Source organism: Bombina bombina, chromosome 6, assembly GCF_027579735.1.
Source record: "Bombina bombina isolate aBomBom1 chromosome 6, aBomBom1.pri, whole genome shotgun sequence".
NCBI lineage: Eukaryota > Metazoa > Chordata > Amphibia > Anura > Bombinatoridae > Bombina > Bombina bombina.
Genome location: NC_069504.1, coordinates 646,786,726 through 646,813,108, shown reverse-complemented (window position 1 = coordinate 646,813,108; position 26,383 = coordinate 646,786,726). Strand labels below are relative to the sequence as shown.

At 36.1% G+C, this 26,383-nt stretch overlaps 1 long non-coding RNA gene across 1 annotated transcript in view; it reads left to right on the top strand.

Annotated features, from left to right (window-relative positions):
* The first annotated feature begins 3,199 nt into the window (after positions 1-3,199).
* The window catches only part of LOC128662185 (uncharacterized), a 173,566-nt gene continuing 150,382 nt past the window's right edge, over positions 3,200-26,383 (top strand). Inside the window, exon 1 of the long non-coding RNA XR_008402716.1 lies at positions 3,200-3,253. This is a non-coding gene — a long non-coding RNA (uncharacterized LOC128662185). The remainder of the gene's footprint in view (positions 3,254-26,383) is intronic.

Genomic DNA, 26,383 nt, shown 5'->3' with positions numbered 1-26,383 from the left:
ATGTGGACTCTCAATACCAGAGTTATTTTTATAGTGCGGCCAGAAAAAAGCCAGCGTTAGCTACGCGGGTCCTTACCGACAAATCTCTAAATCTAGCCGTATGTTTCCCTAGCCTTATCCCTTCCAGATTATCCCTTAACCAGATTGCTAGAGGCTCAAGAGCTATATTGAAAAGAAGAGGGGATAAAGGACATCCCTGTCTTGTGCCTCTTCCTTAAACTATTTTTGGGGTGAGAGTCCCGTTGATTAGTAGATATGATATTGGATAATTATATATATTATGAATAAAGAGAAGAAAATGGTCCTTATATCCAAATTCAGAAATTGATCTGAATAAATGTTCCCATGCAATCGAGTCAAAGGCCTTCTCGGCATCAAGAGTAATAATTGCTGAATCTTTTCTGCCTTGACTATAACTATCTCTCCCTATATTCCACATATGGTCCAGAAATTTTATAACCTTACGAATATTTTAGAGGAGTTCCTTGCTTGCATAAAGCTTGTTTGATCTGAATGTATGATATCATCTAAACATGTAGTAAGCCTGGCTGCAAGAATGGAAGCTAAAATTTTATAATCAGTGTTCAGGACTCACTATTGTTTACCTTTTTTTAAGTATGATAGATATATTTGCAGCAGAGAAGTATTTTGTAGGATTATTGAGTAGGAAATAATTGTTAAAAAGTTTTTCTAGAGTAGCTTTAATATCATCCAATAATATTTTCAGGTACTCTACTGGTAGACAATCCGGTCCTGCGGCTTTGTTTAATTTAGCCCTCTATCGCCTTTGTTATCTTGTCAATTGTATTAGGCATATTTAATGCTGTAAATTCATACTCTGTAATCTTAGGGATTTTAATTTTGGACCAGAAGTCTTCTTGATTAAGCTTGTTCGTATTTCACCCCGTATATAATTGCTGATAGTAAGTGTAGAAGACTTTACTTATATCTTTTAAATTCAGTATATCTATTATTTCCCTCTTTAATAGCTAGAATAAAGTTTTTATTTTTGACTAATTTGGCTAAGTACTTTGCAGAACATTCGTGGAACCCTCTATAGTGAAGATTGGTCTTTGATTCTTCTTGGCATTTTTGTTTAAAAAATAGATCCCTATCTTGTCTAACTTTAATGTAATTGTACTAATTATCTTGACTATGTTCCATGGAATATTTCCTATACGCGTTTCTGACTTAATTAGCAAGCTGAATTTCCCTAGCCTTGGCTTTTTTATTCCTAGTGTGTGTGTGTATATATATATATATATATATATAGATATATTTAATCTCACCTCGTAATACAGCCTTTGAGGCTTCCCAGAAAGTCTATATCCTATTATAATAAGCTATGTTATGTGTACAATAGTCTTTCCATTTCTGCTTCATCCAGAGTATAAATCTGGAATTATTGTCGGGAAAAAGAAACTTTGATTTTTACCTTTAGGACTACCCAATGTATCAAATAGAACTGATATAATTGCATGATCCGATACCATTATGTCACTTATTTGGGGCTTTACTTTTAAAATGGATAAAGATTCAGATATCAATAGATAATCTATTCTGGAGAAGGTTTTGTGAGCCTTGGATTCACACGTAAATGTACACGTATCGGGATTTTTGATCCTCCAGATATCTATTCATTTCAGTTTGTTACAAAAATGTTTAAAATACTTAGCATACTTATTATACTCTCTTCTATTTCTTTTAACAAATCTATCTAGCTTGGGGCATAGAGATATGTTAAAATCGCCTCCTACAATAAGATTTTAGTTAATGAAATTAAAGAGTTTAGCCTTAATTTTTTCCCAGAATTCAGAGGAAAATGTATTTTGTGCGTGTGTATATATATATATTACAAATTATGAATGTAATATCATTGATTTGGATTTGTTATAAGATATATCTTGCTTCTACATCTTTGTCTACATTAATAATCTTATATGTTAATTTTTTGTTAATTAAAATAGCTACTCCACACGTTCTATTAATGCAGGGTGTAGCAATAACTTTTCCTACCCATTTGGATTTTAGTTTAGAGATTTCAACATCTTTAAGGTGTGTTTCTTGGAAAAGAACCACACTTGGATCAAGTTTGCTTAGTTTTTTTTATCATGACTTTATGTTTTATTTGGGATGATATTCCTCCAATATTCAAGGAAGTGATTTTAAAATTTTCGCTCAGACAATATCGTATTTTATTTAAAATTAGGCCTCTTATTAAATTAAAGTGAAGAAGCAGTAAAGGACGGGGGAATAGAAGAAGGGCGTATAGAGGGAAGTTGTAAACTTATGTGCATTATAGTGAATAATCAAACCATCCAGGATGTTATACAGATTACTTAATATACATACATAAACCATTTATATCTAAATTATAGGGGGATGTCAAAGAAAACATATTTCAACTATGTTGCAGTGTTATATACCGATGATATATTCTTTGGCTTCTGCTATAGTGTTCAGAACTGACCTGTTGCCATTTTTTGCTGGGTACAGCATGCGTGCATTTAAACCTTTTATTTATCATTTGAGTTCAAAATGGAGCTATATTTTTTCTCTTTAGGGCAGTCTCATTTGAGAAGTCCTGGAATAGTAATTTTTTTTATTTGCGATAGTGAATATTTGAAATTTTTAAAATAATTTTAACATTTCAAGCTTATCTTGGAATCTAAGAAGTTTAAAGATACACATTCTACTTTTTGTTGTACCATCTTTATTGAGTTTCCTGGGGCCTACTCTGTGTGCCCTTTCTATTGCTAGGGGTAGCTGTTAGGGAGGAAATCCTAGGGCTTGAGGGAGTAACGTAGAGTTAAAACTTAATACATTTTCGTATTCCAAGGTTTCTGGAAGGCCTACAATTCTAATATTGTTAAACATGGAGTGATCCTCCAGGCGTAGTTGTAAATTTTGGATTTTAGATTCTTGTTTAGAGAGCGTGTTTTCTTGTGTGTTTACTAAATCTTCCAGATCAGATATTATATTCTATGCTTCTAACAATCTGGGGGCAAATTCTTTAACCTCAGCTGATAGGGAACCGGTTTTGGTTGAAATGCCAGATAGCTCTTTTTTAATTGTATCAAATTGAGGGGTAAAAAGCTGATTCAAATGCGTTATCAAAGCTTGATAGTCATGTATAGGGGTCATATTTTCGGAGATAGAATCCGTACTTAAATCTGATACTTTGTTTTTTTTATCTTTAGGAGGCATTATGGGTGAACTCTGTTTCACCTGAGTAACAAATTGTTCCATTAAGGTAAGTGCATAAAGAAAATACCATGTATATAGTGAACATAAAAAAAAATTATCCTGCCAATAGTGCTGGCTTCTGGGTAAAATACAGATAAGTGTGATTCCCTTTTAAAGAAAATCTTTAGGTGAGAGAGTGAATATAAGAGAGACTTAGAGTGGGACCTAATAAAACAGAAAAATAATTCTAAGAGCCTGCGATTAATTGAAAACTGATATTATTATTATTATTAGCCCAAATGAAAAATTAATGGCCAAGTTATGGAGCTAGTTTCTCTTTTTATAGAGGTTTTATAGGACAAATATAGTGAGATCCTTATCAGGGTCTAAAGAGCCTCAATAATACTGAAAATCTGTAGATGTGCTAAACACTGCAATGCAGATAATTTATAGTACGTTATTAGGGCACTGAAAGTGTCCAGCACCAAATATAGGATAATATTTTATCAGCTGGCAGGGATAGCAAAGTAAACTTATGACAAGAGAAAACAGTGAAATGACATACTTATATAGCGTGCATAGGATACCCCTTTTAAACTTACAATACAAAATAGCTTATCTAAATAGCAAATGTATTGCTTATGCATCCTAATAATCTACCATCTACTCAAAAGAACAGTATAATGTTTATACTTTGCATTACTCTGGAAAAGAAAAATAGTGTCTCCAAACAGTTAGTTTGAGTATAAAAGTCAAAGCACCACTGTAGGTTCGAGCTCTATATAGATAATGTGGCAGTGCAAATTGGAAACAATTGGACTTGGCTTTATGTATAGAGAGTTTGTTTTTTATTGCCTTCCAAGGTTATTCTTTAAATAACACCGCCAATTAGTTTTTTAGGGTAACATCTGGTAGCGGTCAGGCCACAAGCCCTTTTCTGAGTATATACATTATAACAAGGAGTTCAATGCCTTTACAGCCAATACACTATTTTGCCCTGTAGAAAGGTAGTAAGTTACTTGCGTTTAACACCCAACAGAAGTTGTGAGGATCTTGAGGTATGCATCTCCACAGTAAGTGCACAATCAGTGCTTCTGTGTTAAGACCTCAGCTTGGATGTGTTTGGTGTCCAAATCTGCTGATTCTTCCCTTCGTACCTTCTAATGCCGCAAGGTATTGGCATCTCCCTTGGATCCCTCCGCGGGAAAACAGCATCAACTTCAAGCGGCAGAATAGTGTGGCAGGGATAGCGTTTTGGCTCAGCTGGGTTTTGTGGAACCACTGTAAGGTCGGCGTCTCCGTCAGGGACTGGCTAAACCAGGCAGCCACTCTTTATCTGCTTTAACTCCAATGCATGGAAGCGCCTCCGGTGGGTACTGGCTGGACCAGGCAGCCACTCTTGATCCTCCAGGGGTAAGGATTCTGGCTATGCAGAAAGCAGAAGGTGTGAGCCTCTGTGGTAGTGGATGGGGATTCTTCTTGTGGCCAAATATGGCCTTTAGAGCTCCGATGCTTGCAGGCTACCGCCTGCTGCCTCAGTATGCCCCTAACAGATAGAGGCTATACGGCTTGTGTCAGGGGTGGATGATAATCCGAGCGTTCAAACATGACGCTGATGCTGATTTAGGTGTCTGTGTAGCTCCACCCCAAATGGAAGTCTTCCTTCCCTTTAATATCTTAATACAACTCGGGATTCATTTGTTCAATGTGTGGTCTTGTGCCCCTCCAGATAAAGTGAGTGCTACAGGACAATCATCTGACTAATAAGTACATTTTAGAGGCTCTGGGCACTAACAGAGACCCTAGTACCCCCATATAAGAATTAAAATGGAGGCATTTATATAATTTTAAAAGTAGAGAGATACATCTTTCAAATGAGGGGCCATGCTCAGGTGGCTAACAGATGTTCTATGGCGTGGCTACAGTGATCACTTGAGGCATATGGGTAATTAAATAGCCCCTCTATCAAACCCCATGGGACCCCTTTTTGGAAAGATGAGATCATCTTCTTTCAAAAGAATGTTCCTGTGTTAAAATGATTATAAGGCAGCAATAGATATCCACAGTTTGATTTGTGGTTCAGTGAGGGCTTAACCCTTTAAGACATATGGACGTAGCTAGGTACTTTGCTTAGCATACCCTGTTGACATAGTAGCTACGTCCTACCTTCTGCCTTATGCTGCAAACCCAGTTGTCCGCTCTGACAGCTAAGATTATTGATCATGCTCCCTTTACCAAATGAGGGCAGATTGTCAGATTGTTACAGACAGCAGCAGTTATGGGATGGAAGGCAGGGTAGGCAGCCCTGCGTCGAAGGGGGAGGGAGTGGGAGTAACCCTACGCTACAGAACAAAAATTGAAGGGAGAGGGAGGGATGGAACACTTCACTACAGAAAACTATCCAAATATAAAATACCCACACAAAAAAAAGCTTATCTCTAAACCCCAAAGATGGTACTCAACCAACTTAAATCCGGCTCCTAGGTGGGTAACTGCTACTCTCAATGCGGAACTCCTCTTCTGTCTTCATCCATAGTGGTGGTCCTTCTTCCCTTTTCAGTCATGGCAGCATTCCACTGGGGATGGCCTCTTCTACTTGAACAGTCTTCATCCATCTTTTGACCTTCTCATTTCCTCATCTGGGTCTTCCGTCACCGACGTCCTCTTCATGCAGTCACCGACGCATACTGAATTTTGAATGAGAGGTACCCCCTTATATAGTGGTGCCCTTGCATTTCTATTGGCTGATTTTCAAAACCAAATTCAAATCAGCCAATAGAATGAAAGCTTTTTTATTGGCTGATTTTAAAAAACAGCTATTAGAAATTCAAGGGTACCCCTATATAAGGGGGTACCCCGTATTCAAACTTCAGTATGGTGGTGACCGCATGAAAAGGACGTTGGCGATGAAAGATCCAAAGATGAAAAGTTCAGAAGATGGAAGTTAGATGAAGACCGGTCGAATGAGAGAGGACATCCCCAGCTGAGCGCTGCCATGGCTGAAGAGGGAAGAAGGACCACTGCTATGGATGAAGATAGAAGAGGAGCATTGTCTTGGAGAAGCAGCTGCACTTTTAAGAGCAATGCTCAACCAAATGCCCTTATCAGGGCAATCTTTTGTTAAGAAGATATTTGTTTGTTTTTAGGTGATTTTTTAACATTTTTATTTCAGGGCAAAACAGCTGTAAAACTTTAGGGCAATGCCCTACCAAATGCTCATCAAAGGACAATGCCCTACCAAATGTCCTTCTCATGGCAATCTATTTTTTAGGATATGTTTTTTTTTTAGTCTAGGTTTTATTTAGAATAGGATTTAAAAAAAAATAAAAAAATAGCTATAATAACTTTAGGGCAATGTTCTACCAAATGCCCTTATCAGGACAATTCTTAGTTAAGGTTTTTTAACATAGGCTTTTTATATGGGGGTGGAGGGGGGTTACTTTGGTTTTATAATAGAATTTTATTTTTTTACCAAGTGAAATGCCGTACAAAATTACCTGTTTAGGTTAGAATATGTGTTAGTGTTAGTATAGGGTTTTTTATTTTGTAGTGGGCCTTTTTTAAGGGGACTTTAGTGTTAGGATAGGCCTTACTGTTTGGAGTTTTTATTTTTTGTAGTGTTTGTTTATTTTTGTAGTGTGTTTTATATTTTCTGTAATTTTTTTATTTTTTTTTTATTTTGTGTAACTTAAGGGGTGTTAGTTTAGGAGCTTTGGGGGGTTAGCTGTTAGGGGGTTAAGTAGTGTAGGGGTATTGTGATAGTTTGTGATGGGGTTATGGTAATACGTTAGGGGGTTTCTTGTAGTGGACTATTGGCAGATTAGGGGTTAATAGGCTGGGGGGGTTCTTGCAGTGGGGTATTGGCGGTTTAGCGGTTAATAGGTCAGGGGGTTTCTTGCGGTGAGGTAAGTTTAGGGGTTAATAGGTTAGGGGTTTCTTGTAGTTGGGTATTGGTGATTTAGGGATTAATAGGCTAGGGGTTTCTTGCGGTAAAGTTTTGGCAGTTTAGGGGTTAATAGGTTAGGGGGTGTTTAGGTTATTGGGTTATGGCAGATTAGGGATTAATAGTGTTGCGAGTTTAGGTTGCACTGGGGGTGAGGGCGCATAAGGTATTAATAGTTTAGAGTAGCATTACATTTATATACAATGTTTAAATGATATGCATTTTCCTATATAATGCATACTATTTAAATTATTCTATAGAATTTAAACAGTCTTTTGTGCGTTTTTTATTATTTTAAACATAAATATTTAATTTAAAATATATAATTATGTTATCAAAGTTAGTAGCGGAAACATAAATTTTCTGCTACTGTCTTTTATAACATACCTTTATATTGTAAATGATATATTTATGTTTAAAGTAATAAAAAGAACACATCCAAAAAATATATATAATACTTTAAATTATATGTATTTTCTTGTACAATACATATTATTTTAACATTTTTATAAATGCATTGACATCGCTCCTATAGTTATAATAGGAAGTTGTTTTTTTTTTTTTTAAATTGAATGAATGCACAACGAAAATGAAAGAAAACAAAAAAAGTGCCAGGGTTCATAATTTACTTTCGCCTAGTTTTAGAGTTCTGCGTTAGCCGTCAAAACCAGCGTTAGGGGGTCCTAACGCTGGTTTTGGCAGCCCGCTGGTATTTAGAGTCAGTCAGGAAAGGGTCTAACGCTCACTTTCCAGCCGCAACTTTTCCATACCGCAGATCCCCCTACGCCAATTGCGTAGCCTATCTTTTCAATGGGATCTTTCTAATGCCGGTATTTAGAGTCTTGGCTGAAGTGAGCTTTAGAAATCTAACTACCAAAACTCCAGCCGCAGAGAAAAGCCAGGAGTTAAGAGCTTTCTGGGCTAACGCCGGTTCATAAAGCTCTTAACTACTGTGCTCTAAAGTACACTAACACCCATAAACTACCTATGTACCCCTAAACCGAGGCCCCCCCACATCGCCGCCACTCTAATAAAAAATTTGAACCCCTAATCTGCCGACCGCACACCGCCGCAACCTACATTAACCCTATGTACCCCTAATCTGCTGCCCCTAACACCGCCGACCCCTACATAATATTTATTAACCCCTAATCTGCCCCCCCAACGTTGCCGCTACCTTACCTACAATTATTAACCCCTAATCTGCCGACCAGACCTCACCGCTACTCTAATAAATGTATTAACCCCTAAAGCTAATTCTAACACTAACACCCCCTAAATTAAATATAATTTTAATCTAACAGAATAAAATAAATCTTATTAAATAAATTATTCCTATTTAAAGCTAAATACTTACCTGTAAAATAAACTCTAATATAGCTACAATATAAATTATAATTATATTGTAGCTATTTTAGGATTTATATTTATTTTACAGTCAACTTTGTATTTATTTTAACCAGGTACAATAGCTATTAAATAGTTAATAACTATTTAATAGCTACCTAGTTAAAATAATTACAAAATTACCTGTAAAATAAATCCTAACCTAACTTACAATTAAACCTAACACTACACTATCAATAAATAAATTAAATAAACTACCTACAATTATAAAAAAAAGAACTAAAAATCAATCCAATCAGCCAATCAGATTGAGCTTGCATTCTATTGGCTGTTCCAATCAGCCAATAGAATGCAAGCTCAATCTGATTGGCTGATCCAATCAGCCAATCGGATTGAACTTGAATCTGATTGGCTGATTCCATCAGCCAATCAGAATTTTCCTACCTTAATTCCGATTGGCTGATAGAATCCTATCAGCCAATCGGAATTCGAGGGACGCCATCTTGGATGACTTCCCTTAAAGGAACCGTCATTCGTCGGGAAGTCGTCGGCCAGGATGGATGTTCCGCGTCGGCGGGATGAAGATGGAGCCGGAAGAAAGAAGATTGAAGATGCCGCTTGATAGAAGACTTCAGCCGGGTGATGGACCTCTTCAGCCCCCGCTTGGATGAAGACTTCAGCCGGATGATGGACCTCTTCAGCCCCCGCTTGGATGAAGACTTCAGCCGGATGATGGACCTCTTCAGCCCCGGATAGGAGGAAGACTTCGGACCCTCTTCTGGACGGATCGGTGATACCCGGCGTTGTGAAGACAAGGTAGGAAGATCTTCAGGGGCTTAGTGTTAGGTTTATTTAAGGGAGGTTTCGGTTAGATTAGGGGTATGTGGGTGGTGGGTTGTAATGTTGGGGGGTATTGTATGTTTTTTTTACAGGCAAACGAGCAGAATTCTTTGGGGCATGCCCCGCAAAAGGCCCTTTTAAGGGCTGGTAAGGTAAAAGAGCTTTTCAATTATTATTTTAGAATAGGGTAGGGCATTTTTTTATTTTGGGGGCTTTGTTATTTAATTAGGGGGCTTAGAGTAGGTGTAATTAGCTTAAAATTGTTGTAATATTTTTATAATGTTTGTAAATTATTATTTTTTTTTGTAACTTAGTTCTTTTTTTATTTTTTGTAACTTAGTTCTTTTTTTATTTTTTGTACTTTAGTTAGTGTATTTATTTGTATTTATTTGTAGGTATTTGTATTTAATTTATTTATTGATAGTGTAGTGTTAGGTTTAATTGTAGATAATTGTAGGTAGTTTATTTAATTAATTTATTGATAGTGTAGTGTTAGGTTTAATTGTAACTTAGGTTAGGATTTATTTTACAGGTAATTTTGTAATTATTTTAACTAGGTAGCTATTAAATAGTTCTTAACTATTTAATAGCTATTGTACCTGGTTAAAAATAAATACAAAGTTGCCTGTAAAATAAATATTAATCCTAAAATAGCTACAATATAATTATTATTTATATTGTAGCTATATTAGGGTTTATTTTACAGGTAAGTATTTAGCTTTAAATAGGAATAATTTATTTAATAAGATTTATTTTATTTCGTTAGATAAAAATTATATTTAACTTAGGGGGGTGTTAGCGTTAGACTTAGCTTTAGGGGTTAATACATTTATTAGAGTAGCGGTGAGGTCCGGTCGGCAGATTAGGGGTTAATAATTGTAGGTAGGTAGTGGCGACGTTGGGGGGGGCAGATTAGGGGGTAATAAATATAATATAGGGGTCGGCGGGGGTTAGGGGCAGCAGATTAGGGGTTCATATGGATAACGTAGGTTGCGGCGGTGTACGGAGCAGCAGATTAGGGGTTAATAATAATATGCAGGGGTCAGCGATAGCGGGGGCGGCAGATTAGGGGTTAATAAGTATAAGGTTAGGGGTGTTTAGACTCGGGGTACATGTTAGGGTGTTAGGTGCAGACTTAGAAACTGTTTCCCCATAGGAAACAATGGGGCTGCGTTAGGAGCTGAACGCTGCTTTTTTGCAGGTGTTAGGTTTTTTTTCAGCTCAAACTGCCCCATTGTTTCCTATGGGGGAATCGTGCACAAGCACGTTTTTTAAGCTGGCCGCGTTCGTAAGCACCACTGGTATTGAGAGTTGCAGTGGCGGTAAATATGCTCTACGCTCCCTTTTTGGAGCCTAACGCAGCCCTTCTGTGAACTCTAAATACCAGCGGTATTTAAAAGGTGCGGGGGGAAAAAGCACGCGTAGCTAACGCACCCCTTTGGCCACAGAACTCTAAATCTAGCCGTTTATTTTTTTTAAAGGAGTTAATACTTACCTTAGCACGCTATCCAGAGCATAGTAAGGTAAGTATTGTAGCTACAGGTGGAACATTTTAAAACATTTACATTTGTTTAACTTAAATACAGAATAATACAGTCACCAAATATTTGAAGAAACAAATTTCCTTGAATATACCGAATTAAAATTTCATCCTAAAGAAAATGTCTTGGCTGCACATCTTTATTAGACAGGTATAGTGATGACATGACATAGATTTAGGCGTTTTGTGGGAGTTAGCTGGGTGTTCCAGGCGAGTATCCTGCATTTTAATTGGGATACATTGCCGGTAGTTTGATATATCCCATGGACAGCCCTGCAGTTTAGGTACAGGGTTTCAGACATATTTGTCTTACCACCTTTTCAGTGGATATATTTTCCAGTGTGAGCAGGTAGTGAAGGTTCAGTAAGGTTAGGTGTGTAATATTTGAAGTGTTCCTACACAGAAATCGTTTTTTGTTTTAATGAACACACTGTCTGTACTGTGTTGGAACAATTCAAATGTGCCTCCGCCCCCGCGCTGATAGTGCCGATGAGTGGCGATGTTTTGCAGAAGCTGCAATCAATATATTCTTTGGAAGACACATTGTCACTCTTCGACACTTCGTGGGTCAGCTCCTTTTTTTGTAGATATCGAACCCAAGCAGGCAGTTTTTCATTGTTTTTTGTCGATGTTTTGAATACCAGGCTTCAATGAGAAGCTAATATAATTGTAACATAAGATAAATCTAAAGTTCTAAATGATTGCAAATTTGCATAAATCACTTAATAAAAGAAAATATTTTGAATACAAGCACTATGATCAAAGAAAAACAACCCATGAGTTTATATAAAAGATTAGTTTAAAAAAAATTGGCTCTAAAAATGTGCTTCCACTTGGATGAGATGAGCATCAAGCTGCAGAAGTTGGATGGAGCTAGTCGATGGCTTTATTGTAAAATGGCTCTTTTCCAATATGCTCGTTTTTTTTATTCTTTTCTTCTTTTTTTTTCAATAAAGTTTTAAAAGAATATTCATGATTTAGCCTTTCATCATTTTTTTTTCTAAATGAAAACTGTTTAGTAAAATGACAGTTGCTTTGTTTTATTTCCCTTGGGAGTTAAGATTGTTATCACCTAATTTTAACTGATTTAGTTATTGCTATAGTGCATTTTGGACCTTGATGTATTTGATAATTGTGTTTAATAAAAATGAGTAATGTCAAATGTGCATTTGTTTGCATTTATTACTTCTAACAAACTTTATTAATATTACAAATAATCAAATAAAGCAAAAATTACATTCTGGCCAATGTTGAAAGGGTGTATGCATAAAATTTGAAATGAGAGAGATCTTAAGTATCCAAGAAAGGGGATTGAAGGAACATTAAACTCAAAAAATGTATTCTCCATGAAATGCTTAATAATGGGACATAAAAAACAATGTAATGTACTTTAATTATTTATTTTGCTCTTTTTTTCCTGTAATGTGACTCTAGAGAGGCAGAAGTGCATCCCACACAATCCATAACCCTGAGCAACAACATTCCACACATATATCTGTCTCTAACTGGTTACAGTAAACGAGATTAAATTACGGAGTTAACTGCTTTTGCAACTTTTTTTTAAAATGTATGCATAGCTTTTCTAATTTAGGGCCAGATCACAAGTGGAGCGCAAAATATTGCTTTTGCGAAGGTTATATTTGCGCTCCACTTTGTAATATCAGCGCATGCTAATGTGCGTTGGTATTACAAGTGAAGTGCAATGCGAACACAACCTTACGTTCACATTGGACAGAAGCATTGTGCTCAAGACAGCACACTTTCATAGGCTCCAATGGGAGCATCGTTTTAGCGCAGCAAAGGGGGTAAGACATGCAGCGATGGGCAGCAGATCTTAAATTTATATGTATATGATTATGTACATATATTTATGAGTTTATATGTGTAGAGCGCAATGTAAAGGCACTTTTCAGTGCCGTTTGTTTTCTAACATCCCACTTTTAACCCCTAAAAACTGCTTTGTGCAGTTATTTTTTATTTAAAAAAAAAAAAAAACAGCTACATTTTTTAAAAATAAAAAAAAGTAAAATATACTTAATTTTGGCGGTAGCAATAACTAGCCACTTGTAATAGCTGGTTATTTATCGCACGCCCGTAAATGGGTGAATTTACCCGTTTACGGGCACGGGATAAATTAGCACTCCACTTTCTAGCCCTTAATGCGTTATTGCTGATTTGTATTGTGCGTATAAAAACTGTATTGTCCCTTTAAAAGCATGCAAAAATGATTTACTAATCCAGTGCAACTCTAATCACTGCAAATGAAAAAAGACATAGATTTGCTAATCCTTGGACTTTGAAGGGTGAATTTATAGGCTAAAGAAGTGCCAGATATCTGCTAGCAGTAAAAAATCACTAGCAGGAGAGAATCTATTGATACTTTGTGTAAAGAGTTTTTTCATATGCAGGGGGGGGGGGGTAGTGTCTGATATTTCCCACTTGCAGTGGGTGTTACATAACCTTTTAAACAGAGCTAAACTGGAAGCTTCTAAGTAACGGCTAGATTACGAGTTTTGCGGTAAGAGCTGCTCGGTGCTAACTTGCACGTTATTGTCACCGCTTACTTACTTACAGCGCTGGTATTACAGGTTTTCATAAACCCGGCGTTAACAGGGAAGAAGTGAGCGTAGAGCAAAATTGTGCTCCATAGCGCACTCCAATACCAGCACTGCTTAAGTCAGTGGTGAGCTGGTTTTACGTGCATGATATCCCCATAGACATCAATGGGGAGAGCCAGCTGAAAAAAAGCCTAAGACCTGCAATAAGCAGCGTAAAGCTCAGTAACGCAGCCCCATTGATTCCTATGGGGAAAGAAAATTTATGTTTACACCTAACACCCTAACATGAACACCCCTAATCTTACACTTATTAACCCCTAATCTGCCGCCCCCGACATCGCCGACACCTACATTATACTTATTAACCCCTAATCTGCCGCTCTGGACATCGCCGCCACTATAATAAACATATTAACCCCTAAACCGCCGCACTCCCGTATTGCAAACACTAGTTAAATATTATTAACCCCTAATCTGACGCCCCTAACATCGCCACCACCTACCTACATTTATTAACCCCTAATCTGACGCCCCCAACGTCCCCTCCACTATACTTTATTTATTAACCCCTAAACCTAAGTCTAACCCTAACACCCCTAACTTAAATATAATTAAAATAAATCTAAATAAAACCTACTATTAATAACTAAATAATTCCTATTTAAAACTAAATACTGTACCTAAGAAATAAACCCTAAGATAGCTACAATATAACTAATAGTTACATTGTATCTATCTTAGGGTTTATTTTTATTTTACAGGCAAGTTTGTATTTATTTTAACTAGGTAGAATAGTTAGTAAATAGTTATTATCTATTTACTAACTACCTAGTTAAAATAAATACAATTTTTCCTGTAAAATAAAACCTAACCTTAGTTACACTAACACCTAACATTACACTAAAATTAAATAAATTAGCTAAATTAAATACAATTACCTAAATTGCAAAAACAAACAAACACTAAATTACACAAAATAAAAAAATAAGTTTTCAGATATTTAAACTAATTACACCTAATCTAATAGCCCTATCCAAATAAAAAAGACCCACCAAAATAAAAAAACCCTAGCCTAAACTAAACTACCAATAGCCCTTAAAATGGCCTTTTGTGAGGCATTGCCCCAAATAAATCAGCTCTTTTACCTGTAAAAAAAATACAAACAACCCCGTAACAGTAAAACCCACCACCCACACAACCAAACCCCCCAAATAAAAACCTAGCTAAAAAACCTAAGCTCCCCATTGCCCTGAAAAGGGCATTTGGATGGGCATTACCCTTAAAAGGGCATTTAGCTCTTTTTCAATTGCCCAAACCCCTAATCTAAAACTAAAACCCACCCAATAAACCCTTAAAAAAGCCTAACACTAACCCCCGAAGATCAACTTACAGTTTTGAAGACCTGACATCCATCCTCAACGAAGCGGCAGAAGTCCTCATCGAAGCCCACAGAAGTCTTTATCCAAGTGGCCGAAGTCTTCATCCAGACACCATCTTCTATCTTCATCCATCCGGCGTGGATCGGCTCCATCTTCAAGACATCCGGTGCGGAGCATCCTCTTCAATCAAAGTCTTCTTGCTGAATGAAGGTTCCTTTAAATGACGTCATCTAAGATGGCGTCCCTTTAATTCCGATTGGCTGATAGAATTCTATCAGCCAATCGGAAGTAAAGGTGAAAAATCCTATTGGCTGATGCAATCAGCCAATAGGATTGAGCCTCAATCCTATTGGCTGATGCAATCAGCCAATAGGATTGAGCTCACATTCTATTGGCTGTTTTTTTACAGGTAAAAGAGCTGATTTCTTTGGGGCAATGCCCCGCAAAAGGCCCTTTTAAAGGGCTATTGGTAGTTTAGTTTAGGCTAGGTTTTTTTTTATTTTGATAGGGCTATTAGATTAGGTGTAATTAGTTTAAATATCTGATAATTTCTTTTTTTATTTTGTGTAATTTAGTGTTTGTTTGTTTTTGTAATTTAGGTAATTGAAATTAATTTAGGTAATTTATTTAATTGTAGTGTAAGGTTAGGTTTTATTGTAAGACAGGATAGGTTTTATTTTACAGGTAAATTTGTATTTATTTTAGCTAGGTAGTTACTAAATAGTTAATAACTATTTAGTAACTATTCTACCTAGTTAAAATAAATACAAACTTGCCTGTAAAATAAAAATAAAATCTAAACTAGATATAATGTAACTATTAGTTATATTGTAGATAGCTTAGGGTTTATTTTACAGGTAAGTATTTAGCTTTAAACAGGAATTATTTAGTTATTAATAGTAGGTTTTATTTAGATTTATTGTAATCATATTAAAGTTAGGGGGTGTTAGGGTTAGACCTAGGTTTAGGGGTTAATAAATTAAGTATAGTGGCGGTGACGTTGGGGGCGGCAGATTAGGGGTTAATAAATGTAGGTAGGTGGCGGCGATGTTAGGGGCGGCAGATTATGGGGTTAATAATATTTAAATAGTGTTTGTGAGGCGGGAGTGCAGCGGTTTAGGGGTTAATATGTTTATTCTAGTGGCAGCGATGTCGAGAGCGGCAGATTAGGGGTTAATCATATTATTTTAGTGTTTACGATGCGGGAGGGCCTCGGTTTAGGGGTTAATAGGTAGTTTATGGGTGTTAGTGTACTTTTTAGCACTTTAGTTGTGAGTTTTATGTTACAGCGTTGTAGCATAAAACTCCTAACTACTGACTTTCAGTTTACGGTATCGATCTTGGTGGTATAGGGTGTACCGCTCACTTTTTGGCCTCCCAGGCAGACTCGTAATACCGGCGATGTGGAAGTCCTATTGAAAGAAGACTTTATGCAAATTGCGTAACTTAATTTGCGTTAAGGCCAGAAAAGTGTGCGGTGCCCCTAAACCTGCAAGACTTGTAATACCAGCGGTAGTGAAAAAGCAGCGTTATGAGGCTTAACGCTGCTTTTTCACTCATACCGCAAAACTCGTAATCTAGCCATAAGTTTTTAAACGGTTTTATACTGGATTTTTAGATCAGTATCTGTGCATATTATTCTTTATAGTAGTGTCTATTATATGCAGTTATCTGAAAATTGGTGTATACTGTCCCTTTAATGTTTTCAAATGACTGTTATATCTACTACAAAGTATTAAATATATGGGAAATTATTCCTTCATGTCTATTTTTGTATTTGAAAAAACTGCTTTTGTCCATTAAAGCCATCACCTATTATTCTCAAAGACATGCCCATATAAATGGCCTAAGTCTGCAGGTAAAGCAGACTTGCTTATTTTATATTTGGCTAAATATGCAGCCTAATAGGTATTGAAATGCTTACTATTGCTGGAGGATTTAATGAGCACAGCCAACTATTTCAGATAAAATGCTCTCATCCCCCACTGGAAGGTTGATTAGTGTTATTATCTACTGTTTACATAGCTTTTGTAGAGAGAATACATCTGTATTCATATTTGCAGTATAGGTGGTGTTTTAAGCAGGCAAAAGCACTTTTTTTATATAGCACAAGGTAACTGAGCTGTTCACAAATAATTAAATACACTCCAACAGGTAATATGAACCATTGGGAACACATTAACCCTTTCAGGTGCTTTGTCGGGATATATCCGACAAAGCGCTTTACCGCATGCGGTCAAACTCTGGATATATTCCGACATTTCCAGTTTTGTATTTCACAGCTAAATAGCGCCATCTAGCAGTGACTTGTTATTTAGCTAAGAAATTCAAAAGTGTGGCGCGAAAATTAAATAAAACCTGCCGGCTGCAAGATTTACTTAGGACCGGAAAGGGTTAAAGGGAAAGTAAACACCAAAAATGTTATTGTTTAAAAAGATAGATAACCCCTTTATTTAAAAACCATTCCCCAGTTTTGCATAAACTCTGTAACCTCTGTAATTACCTTGTATATAAGCCTCTGTAGACTGCCTCCTTATCTCAGATCTTTTTACAGACTTGCATTTCAGGCAATTAGTGCTGACTCTTAAATAACTGCACGTGCATTAGCACAATGTTATCTATATGACAACGGGGAGACAATTTTAGAGTAAAATGTCCCTTTAAATTGTTTATTGGGCAAGTTCTGAAAACCTTCCTAAAGACATAGTTTCAAATCATAGTAATGACACAGAGAATGAATAATATCCACTGAGGAATGAAGCTGTGGCATTGTAATGGGAAAGTGCATTAGCCTTGTCTTTTTTGAAATTAGGTCATTAAATGAATAGCAGTGAGCAAGTCTAGCTAGTATTTGTATTATGTTAGATATTTTTTGGACAATAGTGGTAGGTAATAGTTTCCAAAATTTGAATCAAAATTTCCAAGGACAATTGGCAGCAGATTGATCAAGAATGTTACAGGAGTATTGGCAAGGCCCGCTGACTTATAGCTCCTCCCACTTTACTCCACCTCATAACACCCAATGAAAATCGCATACAATTTCCACAAAATGAAACATGCATGGGTGCATTTCAATTTTAAACAGAAGCATTTTTGCAATAGCAAAAATGCTTCTAGTAAGCGTTATTACTCTTTTTTCAGTGGCATACACACATATGCCGTGTAGGCCCCGTGCACCAGTATTCAAACACTACACCTTCTCAGAGAGTCAACAGTGGTTTGTATGGTACAAATGAAGGGCTACATTACAAATGGAGCACTATTTATTGCTCCTGCTCTAGCGTAAACTCCGCTTTTTGGCAATGTTGTGTAGCACACGTAAAACAAGTCGAAAGTAAAAAAAAAAAAATATTGTGACTGCGTTAACACCTCTCACTTGCGCGCTAACCCAACAGGAGTTATTAATATTTCACATTCCAATGTATAAAAAAATATTATACATACTGTAAAATATTCTAAGTAATCCCTAGAATATATATGTATTTTACTTTATGTTTAATATTTTTTAATAATTTATATTTAATTTTTTAATAAAGTGCATTGAAGTTAGGAATGCTTCATGTGCGATAACCTGACCATGTTAGACATAAATTGCCAACCTTGATAAGCGTTACACATATTTTACATTCCTATGTTCTTCACATAGAAAATAATGTACTTTTTATATATATATATATATATATATATATATATATATATATATATATATATATATAATGTTAAATAGATATCTATACTTATATATATATATATATATAATAATGTTAAATAGATATCTATACTTATATATATATATATATATATATATATATATATATATATATATATATATATATATATATATATATATATATATATATATATATATATATATATATAGGAATAGATATATTGATATAGGTATATACAGATAGATATAGAAATACACTGTCAGAAAAAGGGTACGGTTGGGGTCCGTTTGTGAACACCTAGGGTACAACTGCTGTGGTTGTACCCTCAATGGATCATAATTACACCTTAAGGAACTAATATGTACCATTTAGCAGTAAATAAGGTACAAATATGTTTTCAACTGTCAAAGAGTCCATGTCTGTACCATTTAATCCCCCCAAAAAGGTACAATCACTTGTGTGACTAAAAGGTTGAGGGGGATAGGTGGTTCAAGGCAGCCAAACCCTGCAAGTCCATATCATTTGTACAGCTCAATTATTCATATTCACATAACTGTCAGTCACCCAAAATTAATGCAACATACATGTTGTACAACAAAATAATTATGTTCAATCGTTGTTGGTAATATGCAAGAAGCGGGCAAAGCAAAAAAAATGCTTAAAGGCACAGTCTACACCAGAATTGTTATTGTTTAAAAAGATGGATAATCCCTTTATTACCCATTCCCCAAATTTTGCATAACCAGCACAGTTATATTAATATATGTTTTACCTCTGTGATTACCTTGTATCTAAGCCTCTGCAGACTGCCCCCTTATCTCAGTGCTTTTGACAGGCATGCAGTTTAGCCAATCAGTGCAGACTCCTAAATAACTACATGGGAGTGAGCACAATGTTTATCTATATGATACATATGAACTAGTACTGTCTAACTGTGAAAAACTTTCAAAATGCTAAGAGGCAGTTTTCAACGGTTTAGAAATCAGTTTGAGCCTACCTAGGTTTAGCTTTTGAAAAATACCACCAAGGGAACAAAGCAAATTTAGTGATAAAAGTCAATTGGAAAGTTGTTTAAATTTTTTATGCCCTATCTGGATCATGAAAGTTTAATTTTGACTAGACTGTCCCTTTAATAACCCATATATTCAACGATACTGTGTTGCTGGTTCTAAATAGCAAACAAGCACTTAACATTTTAATGTTTATATTTAGAGCATCAAGATGTTAACTCTTAAACATAAAGCAAATGTATTAACTAAAATTACAAACAAAGAAAAACAATTTGTTGTAAACTCTATAAAATAAACAAGAGCTGTTTAAGAACCAGTTTTAAAAAAAATAAAATAAAATTGTAACTGTTTCCCAGTCACATACATGTACATTGTGTAACATGCCATAGCGCCATCTGTTGGTTGAAAGTTCCTTGACATGTGTAACACAGCATCTAATGGTAGAAGGTTCATCACCAAAATGTGTACTTTGGAAATATACTCATTTGCATATATTTTGCATAGAGTGACAATTCAATGTATGGTTGTGAGTTTTATCATTTATCCCTCCCCTGAAACTTAAACTAGCCTAAATATTTCAGCCAATAGAAGAAGAGGGCTGATAGAAAACTGTGCAGTTCTATTTACCTCATGAAATCTTTGTGAGTCATTCTCCCTGTTCATTTTATTTGTGCATATTGGATTTTCTTTAGGACTTACCAGCAATAATGAGTTTAAGTCAACATAAATAAAATGAAATCCTAAAAATTATTTTACATTTTTAACCTGAATGTCATAAAAAGCCTGTGCAATTTTGACATTCAGGGTTTCTTTAGGATTATAGATATATAACGTCTATTTTAAATACATATTGATAAGTGGCTATTTTTAATGCCTGTCATAGGAAACAATCGGCCAGATTACGAGTTTTGCGTTATGAGCTGCGCGGTGCTAACGTGCATTTTTTCTCTCACCGCTCGCTTACCTGCAGCGCTGGTATTACAGGTTTTTACAAACCTGGCGTTAAAAGACAAGAAGTGAGCGTAGAGCAAAATTGAGCTCCACACTACACTCCAATACCAGCGCTTCTTAAGTCAGCGGTGAGCTGGTCGTACGTGCTCGTGCACAATTTCCCCATAGATATCAATGGGAAGAGCCGGCTGAGAAAAAGTCTAACACCTGCAAAAAAGCAGCGTAAATCTCAGTAACACAGCCCCATTGATTCCTATGGGGAAATAAAAGTTATGTTTACACCTAACACCCTAACATGAACCCCGAGTCTAAACACCCCTAATCTTACACTTATTAACCCGTAATCTGCTGCCAGACATTGCCGACTCCTACATTATACTTATTAACCCCTAATCTGCCGCTCCGGACATCGCCGCCACCTACATTATATTTATTAACCCCTAATCTGCCGCCCCCAATGTCGCCACAACCTACTTACACTTATTAATCCCTAATCTCCCGCCCTCAACGTCGCAGCCACTATTCTAAATTTATTAACCCCTAAACCTAAGTCTAACCCTAACACCCCCTAACTTAAATATAATTAAAATAAATCTAAATAAAAATTACTATTATTACCTAAATAATTCCTATTTAAAACTAAATACTTACCTGTAAAATAAACCCTAAGCTAGCTACAATATAACTAATAGTTACATTGTATCTAGCTTAGGGTTTATTTTTATTTTACAGCCAAGTTTGTATTTATTTTAGCTAGGTAGTTATTAAATAGTTAATAACTATTTAATAACTATTCTACCTAGTTAAAATAAATACAAACTTGCCTGTAAAATAAAAATAAACCCTAAACTAGATACAATGTAACTATTAGTTATATTGTAGCTATCTTAGGGTTTATTTTATAGGTAAGTATTTAGTTTTAAATAGGAATTATTTAGGTAATGATAGTAATTTTATTTAGATTTATTTAAATTATATTAAAGTTAGGGGGTGTTAGGGTTAGACTTAGGTTTAAAGGGTTAATACATTTAGAATAGTGGCGGTGACGTTCGGACGGCAGATTAGGGGTTAATAAATGTAGGTAGGTGGCGGCAATGTTAGGGGCATCAGATTAGGGGTTAATAAATATAATGTAGGTTGCAGCGATGTTAGGGGCGGCAGATTAGGGGCTAATAAGTATAATGTAGGTGGCGGCGATGTTAGGGGCGGCAGATTAGGGATTAATAATATTTAACTAGTGTTTGCAAGATGGGAGTGCGGTGGTTTAGGGATTAATATGTTTATTCTAGTGGCGGCGATGTCCGGAGCGGTAGTGTTTGCGATGCGGGAGGACCTCGGTTTAGGGGTTAATAGGTAGTTTATGGGTTTTAGTGTACTTTTTAGCACTTTAGTTATGAGTTTTATGCTACAGCTTTTTAGTGTAAAACTCATAACTACTGACTTTAGAATGCGTTAGGAATCTTGGAGGTAGAGGGTGTACCGCTCACTTTTTGGCCTCACAGGACAAACTCGTAATACCGGCGCAATGGAAGTCCCATAGAAAAAAGGATTTACGAACTTTACATGTCGGTTTGCCTTATGGCCAAAAAAGTGTGCAGTGCCCCTAAACCTGCAAGACTCGTAATAGCAGCGGTAGTGAAAAAGCAGCGTTAGGACCTGTTAACGCTGCTTTTTTACCTTAACGCACAACTGGTAATCTAGCCGATTGCTTGTAGTATTGAGTATTTTCAGGCTTTAGAAAAATGCAGGGACTTATACTTAGTTACATAGTAACAGAACAGATGTTTTGATTCAGGAGAAACTCTGGATTTTCTAACTCAGCAAATTCCCATTAGTAGTATCTTTAAAAATAATAAGAAACATGACTTCATAAAATCTGGTGTATTACTTATATATTTTTTCATATGCTTGTTTTATTTATATATTTTGCAGATATATACATTTCTTATTAAAGGGATATGAAACCCAAAATTTTTCATGTATTTTTAAAAATATAGACTTATTTCAAATTTGATGACTGAAACACATTCCAGAAAAGTTGGGACAGGGGCAATTTAGGACTAATAGCGATGTGACAAGTTGAAATATGAAGGTGATATAAAACAGGTGAGGCAATCATGTAATATAGTATGTAAGGACCCTCCAAAAAAGAGCAAGGATGGGTTGAGACGTCACTGTCTAAAAAAACGTCATGAGTCTGTAGTGGATATCCTGACATGGGCTTGGGAATACTTTGGTAAACCTTTGTCAGTCAACACTATTCGCCGCTGCATCCACAGATGCAAGTTAAGGCTTTACTATGCAAAGCAGAAGCCATACATCAGCACTGTCCAGAAGCACTGCCGACTTCTCTGGACTCGGTCTCATCTGATATGGACAGTAGCACAGTGGAATTGTGTATTGTGGTCTGACAATTGAACATTTCAAATAGTTTTTGGAAAAAACAGCCATCGTGTTCTCCTGGCCAAAGAGGAAAAGTATTAAGTATGAAGTCATGGTATTGGGGTATGGGTAACTTACACATCTGTGAAGGCACCATTAATGCAGAAATATATGATGTGTTGAGAATAAAGACTCCAACTGCAAGATAAATGTCAGGTGTGGAATGTCCAGGAGAAGGGAGGGGGTAATAAGAAGCAGCTCAGATTTGGACAGATTAAGACCTAGTTTCCATTGAGATGGTAAAGTTTGGAAACTTACCACTTCAATGGAAACTAAGTCTTGGTAACCTGGTTAAGTAAAGCGCTAAAAATATCAGTTGAGTACAGATAGATTTGTTGTTCATCAGCATATAAGTGGTACTGGAAGGAGGATATAAGTTTTCCAAGGGAGGATCTATAGATGTAAAAAAGCAAAGAACGAAAGAGAGAGCCTTGTGGTACCCCTTCTGAAAGAGGCAAAGGATATGAAAATATGCTGCTTAAAGGGAAAGGGATCAGCTTGAGAGATAGGAACTTTACCACTCCTCCATAGACTATACTCCCAACTGCACCGCATAAATATAATAAGGTTAAAATGTGATAAACTGTTTTCAGATTTAGAGCCCAATGATCTAATACTCTCCACTCACAAAAGATTATCTAAGAAGTATCCCAAATAGTTTGAGGTCCCTCAAATAATTTTAGAAAGACAAATTTAATCTTGAAATGTGTTTTTCTGTATGTAAAGGAGGGACACATGCATTGCAATATAATGCTCAAAAAAGTCTGAAATATTTTGTGAGATTTCTCTCTGGGATACAAGTCCTGCGCTAGATGTCCCTCAGCTTGGTGCTTAGTGTCCACCCCTTCTTGTGATGTAATAGTGTTAATATCCCATGTACGTTTCACCTTCCTACTTTGTCAAGAGGGACGGACTCTTACAATAAGACACAAAATAAAACATCAAACTAACATCTAGCACAGGACTAGCATCCTAACAGTATGTTTTGCTTAGCGAGTGCTAACATTTCCCCCCTAAAAAACCTGCGCTTTCCCCATTACTGGGCACATTACTTAGAGCTATTGTAGCTTTACTTTATGTGAGTACCATTGCTTGTACAACTAAAGAAACATATTAGATACAAAGTTACGCTATGAAACCTTGTTCTTTTTGAGGTTTACCTTACTCTGAAAGAAGGATGTGGCTTATATAATCTTTGGGAGATTTCTATAGTGAATTGTTTGCTGAGAGATTCTATTGGTATTTGAATGCAGTGTTGTTTTATATCACCATTTTAACATTTATCAATGTTTCTCACCTCACATCCTCAAATATCACTAACCAACCAGATTCTAAGCTTTCCCTACCTGAGTACAGGCGAGTATGTCTCAGTAAGTGAGCAGCTAACCAGCCAGACAAGGAAATAAAATGTAGCTTGTTAGGAGTGCTTGAGGGTACAACTGAGAAACACTGCTTTATGGGATACATTGAGTATTGAGGAGACAGGGACTGAAGTACCCCCTTGCCTATGCTCCAGGTACCCCCAGGGGGATATGTAACACAGGTTGAGAAACAAAAATCTACAGCAATCACCTGCATTTTATGTATCCATCTAGTATGCTATGAGGACTTGGATCTGGGCTTAATTTGTCTTTAAAGTTAATAAGCTTTTGTTGCTTGTAAATTATGTTACAAGAGTGGCATTGGAACACGTCTAAGCTATGAACAGGGAGAGATGACTTCACTGAGGGTTTACCGATCATGGTTGCTTAGAGGTAATGAATGTGATATTTAGAACCTATCAGCTAAGTCGGTTTACCATGGAAATGTGTGTCTCATTTCAGTGTGCCTTGGTCAAAAAAAGTTTGACAACCACTGGTATAACTATTCTAGACTTTCATGGACAGATATTAGTTCCACAATGTCTTTAATAGAAGTTTGTGTTTTTACAAGAAACATATTTTACCAAATCTGGACTAGATTTCAATCTAATCAGTATTTTGGACCAATACATAATTTAGATGATATGGAAATTAAAAATCTGAGTCCAAAGAGACATGACTGACAAATTCCGTACACATAGTCCTGACCTGATGAACATCAAATTCAGAACATCTGGATTTAATTTTTCTGGGATAAGCAGTGTCTTTTGGCCTTGTATGAGAACATCATGCATAATTCAAATGGCCTCATCCATAGGACACTTGCAGTTACCCAAGCCATGCCACACTCATTCTCCTCACCAGTTCATCAGTATGAGGCTTGTTTATACATTCAGGCATTACTAGTTATAGTTTTCATTTAATGTTAAACTTAAAGGGACAGTAACGTCACAATTAGACATTCATGATTTAGACAGAACACTCAATGTTAAACAACTTTCTAATTTACTTCTATTATTTAATTTGCTTCCTTCTCTTGTTATTCTTTGTCATTGGCTCACCCATGTGTTCAGTTAGAAACCAGTAGTGCTTTGCTGCTCCTTCAACAAATGATACCAAGAGAATGAAGCAAATTTGATAATAGAAGTACACTGAAAAGTTGTTTAAAATTGTATGTTCTACCTAAATCATAATAGAACATTTTTGGGTTTCATGTCCCTTTAATATTTATTTATTTTTATTTATTTATTTGCTTGTTTGTTACCTTTTGCATGAATCAAAATAGCTGTATTCTGCAGAAATCAGAATTTCATATCTTCCATATTCACATGTAGCTAAATACAGACATTATTATTCTATGTATTGACACTTTTGCTTTATTTGCCACTATTGAAGGTATCTTAACATTTACCACTATGTAATATGACAATGGCCTCTAGTTATCAAGCCGTCAACCTCAAATACGCTGGAATTCCGCAGCGTATTTGTGGCGAGGCTGATTCGCCTAAGTTATCAAGCCCTTTACACCGGCAAAAGTAGAATTTTGTGACGTAAGCTTCGATCCGCCGGACTCAGTCTGACACAGATCGATTCTTACGTCACTCCAGATGTTCCGCACGCAAGTGCTGCACAATCTGACTACTTTTGGGAGTTATCAAAAAACTAGCAGGTACGCTCTGCACTTTTCCGGCCCAGCGTACCTGGTTTTCAATCCGCCGCCCTGTAGGCGGCGGATCCCATAGGAATCAATGGAAGTCTGACCATAGCGAAAGTTCATGTTCGCTGCTGCCCAACATCCCATTGATTCCTATGGGAATTGTCTGCACCTAACACCCTAACATGTACCCCGAGTCTAAACACCCCTAATCTGTCCCCCCCTACACCGCCGCAACTAAATAAAGTTATTAACTAGGTACAATAGCTATTAAATAGTTATTAACTATTTAATAGCTACCTAGTTAAATAAACCCTAAGATAGCTACAATGTAATTATTAATTGTAGGATTTATATTTATTTTACAGGTAACTTTGTATTTATTTTAGCTAGGTAGTTATTAAATAGTTAATAACTATTTAACAACTATTCTAACTAGCTAAAATAAATACAAAGTTACCTGTAAAATAAATATAAATCCTACAATAGCTACAATGTAAT